At 30.6% G+C, this 6,171-nt stretch overlaps 1 long non-coding RNA gene across 1 annotated transcript; it reads right to left on the bottom strand.

The window, feature by feature from the left end:
• Positions 1-2,577: 2,577 nt before the first annotated feature.
• On the bottom strand, positions 2,578-3,660 carry LOC149519816 (uncharacterized). Its single transcript, XR_016341077.1, has 2 exons — positions 3,346-3,660; positions 2,578-2,852 (listed from the first exon to the last, which is right to left on the bottom strand). It is a non-coding gene; the product is annotated as an uncharacterized LOC149519816 (long non-coding RNA).
• Between the last annotated feature and the right edge of the window lie 2,511 nt (positions 3,661-6,171).

Genomic DNA, 6,171 nt, shown 5'->3' with positions numbered 1-6,171 from the left:
GACATACTTGATCATATCTCATCTATACAAATGCTTGTAAAATAAATCGGAAAACTATATCCCATCAAATAATTAAAACAATATAGTTAAAGATATTGAAGTTGAATTTAAAGTTTAATTCAATTGTTTATATAACCATTTTTAAAAGGAAAAATCCAGTAAGAGTAGAATTCAGATATTAATATTTGCAATTCCATGCGTCATCTCTAAAGTATGAACTTTTTTATTAAAAAAAAATGAGAAAAATGTAAAGAATTGCACCTTGGATAGCTGAAAACTCAGGGATTCTTGCTTCTACTGAATGCGGACACCAAGTCATTGATATTGTTAAATATGCTAGCAGCAAAGTATAGACAGCATAATTTATGCCGTTCCTTCCCATGCTTTAGCACTCTTGTTAACAATGGTTTTGTATATGTAGTTTCCACTGCCTGTAACATGCATTGCAAAACTTAACCATTTATACAAGGAGGAAAATTAACTGTTCCCTACAGTTATTTCACTTTGTCAATAAAAGTTTGGTGAATTGAAATATCCGAAAGTGAAATTTCAGCTTTGAAATGTCAAAGTCTAGCTATTACCAAAAATTTGTTCTATTTTTAGACGGACTTTGGGTTATTAAAATGTTTCTACCAAAGAAAGAAACATGGCGACTTGATTTTCAAGGAAACTAGATATATTTTATACAAGGGCCTTAGCTACAGTCAAATCGCTCAAAGTGAGTTTGCTTCATTCCCATTTTATACTCATCTTCTTGTTTGATGACCAATATGAGTTTATTAAGTCTAACAGTACATAAAAGCAAATACATGCTGAAATTGTAGAGAATATTGACTTAATTTTCATAATAAATTTATTAGATATTGGTTAGATATTATTTGATAAATAAATAAAAATTTTATAAGAAGAATTCTAAAAGGAAAAAAAATTTTGATAGGTAAATTTGCATGTTTACAAATAAGTAAAATCTTTAAGAGTTAGATATGAAAAATAGATGAAAAAAAGTTGTAAGATTTTATACGATAGACATCTTATAATATTACTGAAAATTTATATCTTATAGATATGTATGTTTGAATGTTTGTAATTAAATTAAAAGACACTGAAAGAGTCCATATAGATATGGTGCATGAGTATATACATATATGAATTTATTTGGGTTAAAAATATTTTATAAGACTAAAGGAGATTAAGAATGTTTCCGGATATTGACTGAAGTGATTGATTTAATTGTATATTTTTAATTTTTTACATATATTAAATTTTTTTAATTGTGAACGTAAATGAATTAAATCAAATAATATTAAATTATTATCTCTTATGTAATTGATTGATTATTTAATTATATTTTTACTTATTTAAATATTTAATTAATTGAGACTTTTATATAACAAAAATGTCAAAAACATTTGTTTTGACTGTGACTTCAAACTTTAAAATGTAAAACCCTTGAAGAATTTTTTATTGAAAAAAGCATCAGAGAAATTACTTTGAGCAATAAAGCAATCTTACGCGGTATCGTTTTCTCCAGATGCATATGCCCAAGTGATGTTTTGCTTCATTCATCTTAATTTTTTTTTCTTTTTTAATTGATTTATGGGTTCTAAAGGTAGTTTTATGATAATCAAATTTAGATTTAATTGGACAACGTATATTAGGTAAACAAATTATTTAACATGAGATGAATGTATAATCATATATTTAATATGATTTTATAAGATTTAATTTTATTTAAGTAATGAATTCTAATCAATTAAAAGGATCTTCTGATTAATTCAAAAATCGTTTGGATTCAATTAATAATGAGAATTCGGAATCGCCTGACCAATCCAAAAATCGTTTAAATTTTATTGTTGGTAACGAGGATATGGAACGCCACAATTTGATCAAAAAGAGTAATATTTGCATTAATCTCTTGTCCATGTTGAACACATTCGGAATTGTTCATGTCCACGTCCTAAGCAAACCTGAGAAACAACTTTGGTGCCTTCTGACTGTGTTTTCTAACTACAGATTCAAGCCATACAACTTTCAACAACCTTACACTAACTCCCTCAACAAAAAATACCATCAACAGAACCATTTATCCTATCTAATAGATCCGTTGAATTCTCAAGGATAAATGTTGACAATTGAAAGTTGCTTTTTTAGATCATTAACAGCGACAACATGCAAGAAGCTGCAAGGGACACTGATGGATATTTCATTAGAGTGGGATTGTCACAGTAATCAAGGATGCCTTGATTCCTAGTGGAACTGTAATCTGAGGAAGTTACATTATGGAGGTACTGCTCCACTAGTTATTCTTGAGAAGGAAATGCAATAGCATATTACTTTCACTTTCCTTTATTTAATGTCTTTTCCCTATATGATGTATATTTTAAAGTAGTGAACCTGCTAAATGATGCTATAAAGGGTCATGTTCTGCTTAAATTAAAACCTTTTGTCTATTAATTTCTGCAATTTGTTTTACCTGTGTAATTTGAAGGAAAGAAATTGTTCCTTTCTTATATAAGCCATTTTAAATGCAGGATTGGCATGGAGACGCATTCCAAAGATAGACTCCTAATTCAAGAAACTAATGAAAACATTTTTATAGCCATTTATTGATCATTTATAACATTAACATCACTACAATGAGAACTTCACACAGCTATGAATTAACAAAGGATGCTTGTCCTATTGTTCGTAGAATAGAAGCAAAAACAAGTGCAAAGCTTGAGCTCTCATCTTGCGGAACATTTAATCAGTTTTGGCATGGCGAGGTGAACCTGGCATCGGGGTTTTCCCGGATGGAGGAGGATCCGGCTTGATCAGACTCCGACGAGCCAAACTTAAACGGACTAGATTGCCTGTAATTGGGAGTCCAAAGACAAAACATATTATCATAAGGGCAAAATTAAAAGAACTAATTAAAAATGCCCAATATACTTAAGATTTTGATGTTCACAGTCCATGCAAATTTCAATCCATGCAGCAGTAGTTTTCCTTGTTGATCATTGAACAAGTTAACAGGGAAATTGAAAAACTGTACTATAACTTATCAAGAACCAGATTTTGTGGCTGGGAGTTTGAAAACAAAATTAAATAATTAAATAAATTGGATATACTTGATCATATCTCATCTACACAAACGCTCATAAAGAAAAATTAGAAAACTATATCCCATCAAATAATTAAAACAAAATAGTTAAAGACTTTGAAGATAAATTCAAGGTTTAATTCAATTGTTCATACAATCATCTTTTCTAACAAATTTAGAATTCAAATATTAACCTTTACAATTTCATCTGTCATCTTTAGACGGTAACCTTCTGTAAAAAAAAGAGAAGCAAAGAATTGCACCTTGGATAGCTGTAAACACCAGGATTCTTGCTTCTACTGAATGTGGACACCAACTCATTGATATGGTTAAATATGCTAGTAGTAAAGTGTAGACAGCATAACTCATGTATTTGTAGTTTACCACTGCCTGTAACATGTATTGCAAAACTAAACCGTTTTATACACGGAAGAAAATTAAGAGTGCTGTCCCACTATTATTTCTCTTTGTCAACAAACGTTGCGTGAAATGAAATAGTCGAAAGTGAAAATTTCATCTTTGAAATGTCAAAGTCTAGCCCAATTTTGAAGCCAGAAAAATTAAGACCGTGAAAGCCAATTGTTTATCTTAGTTTATTAAGTATAGCTTTATTTCTTAATTAGAACTTGCAAGGGTTTTTTTCCTTTCAATAATTTTTTATGTTGGATATAATTTTTCTGTAACATAAACCTGTTTTTGGTAATTAAAGCTATGGAGGATTAAACCATAATCGTTGAACTAAAAATTTAACACTTTACTACCAGATATCATATATATATATTTGTCGACCACCACCATTAACAATATGATAAGAAGGAATACCAATTAATTAAGCAATAAAGCATAATTGTGATCTCTTGCGATTTTCATAACCTTGACCATCAATTTGGTGCAATGGCAGGTTTGGCACGGTATTCCTCCATCTTGGGACCATTGTCATCTCTTAAGTCTTCCCTTGTTGTTTTCGAAACTTGGCCATGGGTTTGGTTTGCTGCTTCCTCGAAAATGGTAAGTCAGCTTTCCTGATGACTGGAATGAATGGAAGGTTTTGGTGTCTTATATATGAGGAGAATCTTTGCCAGCTATTTTGTTCTATTTTAGACGGACTTTTGGTTATTAAAAAGTTTCTATCAAAGAAAAAAACATGACATGATTTTCTATGAAACTACATATTTTTTCTACAAGGATCTTAGCTACAGTCAAATCACTCCAGAGATTTTGCTCCATTCCCATTTTATACTCGTCTTCTTGTTTGATGACCAATGTAAGCATGTAAGCCCAACAGTATAAAAAAAGCAAATACATGCTGAAAATGTGACACTTCAAACTCTAAAAGGCAAAACCCTTGAATAATTTTTTATTGAAGATAGCGTCAGAGAAATTACTTTGAGTAATAGAGTAATCTTAACGCAATATCGTTTTCTCTACATGCATATGCCCAGATGATGTTTTGCTTCATTCATCTTAACTACCCAACTTTGTTTTCACCATCTTTTCTTAACTGGTTGCAGTTATTTTTTTTTCTTTCTTAATTGATTTGTGGGATCTAAAAGCAGTTCTACAATAGTTAGAATTGGATTTGATTAGAAAATGTATGATTGGTAAACGGATTTTTTAACAAGGTATGAATATATAGTCAAATATTTAATATTATTCAATAAGATCTAATTTCGTTTAAGTAATAAATTTTAATAGATTGAAAAGATCTTTTCATTAATCCAAAAATCATTTTAATTCTATTAGTAATGAAGATTCGTGATCAATCGAAAAATCATTTCAATTTTATTAATTAGTAACGAATTCAAAATATCACAGTTTGATCAAAGAGAGCAATATTTGCATTAATCTCTTGGAAACATTTAAACATGTCGTCCATGTCCTGAAGTTGACCTTAGGTTATTTATTAAAATAATATATATTTCTCCTTTTATTATTTTATTGACCAAAACTAAAAAAAAAAGTCATAAAAAATTCCCAGTGTTCCAATTGGTATATATTGAAAAGAATTCGAACATCAAGAGAGCCATTATTGACAAGAGTGCTCGAATTGGCGACAATGTGAAGATTGGGCTTTATTTTATCTTTACTAAAATTTCTTTTTTGGTCTCAACAAAGAAATCAAACCTTTTTTCTTGGAAAGAAAGATTGAGTTTCACCGATCATTGACTAAAATGTCACTGTGGTGCCTGCTTCTTCTGCGTGAAACTTCAGCTAGAATAAAAAATTTTCTCTTTGGCCTTTTCCCTATTTGTTAATATCCAGTTTAGATTGCTAGTTACCGTTCTGATGAAATTGTTGATGGTTAAATCGCAAGGCAATAGCTCTTTAAAGTTCTCAATGGATTAGCAACAAAAGATGAAAAAGTTTAGAATGCAATAATCAACTGATTGCATTGCGCCACTCATAAAGTTGGAACTTGTTGATTGTATTTTTGGTGTTTTAGTTGGAGGGAGTTGTATGGCTTAAACTTATAGTCAAAAAACACAATAGGATACATTGAAGATGTTATTTGGGCGCACTTCGATGTTCAAGTCAGTGAAGTGTATGAGAAAAGATATGAAAGGAAGTGACCCCTTGACTATGTTTTCTGACTACAGATTCAAGCCATACAACCTACAACAACCTCACACCAGCTCCCTCCAACTAAGACACCAAAAATACCATCGACAGAACCATTATCCCTTCTAATAGATCCATGTTTATTGAATTCTCAAGTTGAAAGTTGCTTTTTTAGATCATTAACAGCGACAACGTGCAAGAAGCTGCAGGGAACTGATGGATATTTCATTAACAGTGGGATGGTTACAGTAACCAAGGATGCCTATTCCTAGTGGAACTCTAATCTGAGGAAGTTACATTCTTGAGAAAGTAATGCAATAGCATATTACTTTCACTTTCCTTTATTTAATGATGCTGTAAAGGTCATGTTCTCCATAAATTAAAACCTTTTGTCTGTAATTTTCCGCAATTTGTTTCACTTGTGTAGTTTGAAGGAAAAAAATTGTGCCTTTCTTAGATAAGCCATTTTAAATTCAGGATTGGCATGGAGAAGCATTCCAAAGATTGACCCCTAATTCAAGAAACCAATG

Source organism: Durio zibethinus, chromosome 3 (assembly GCF_047325235.1).
Source record: "Durio zibethinus cultivar Kanyao isolate XHJ-2024 chromosome 3, ASM4732523v1, whole genome shotgun sequence".
Lineage (NCBI taxonomy): Eukaryota > Viridiplantae > Streptophyta > Magnoliopsida > Malvales > Malvaceae > Durio > Durio zibethinus.
Note: the sequence above shows the minus strand (reverse complement) of the source record. Positions and strands in the feature narration are given on the sequence as shown.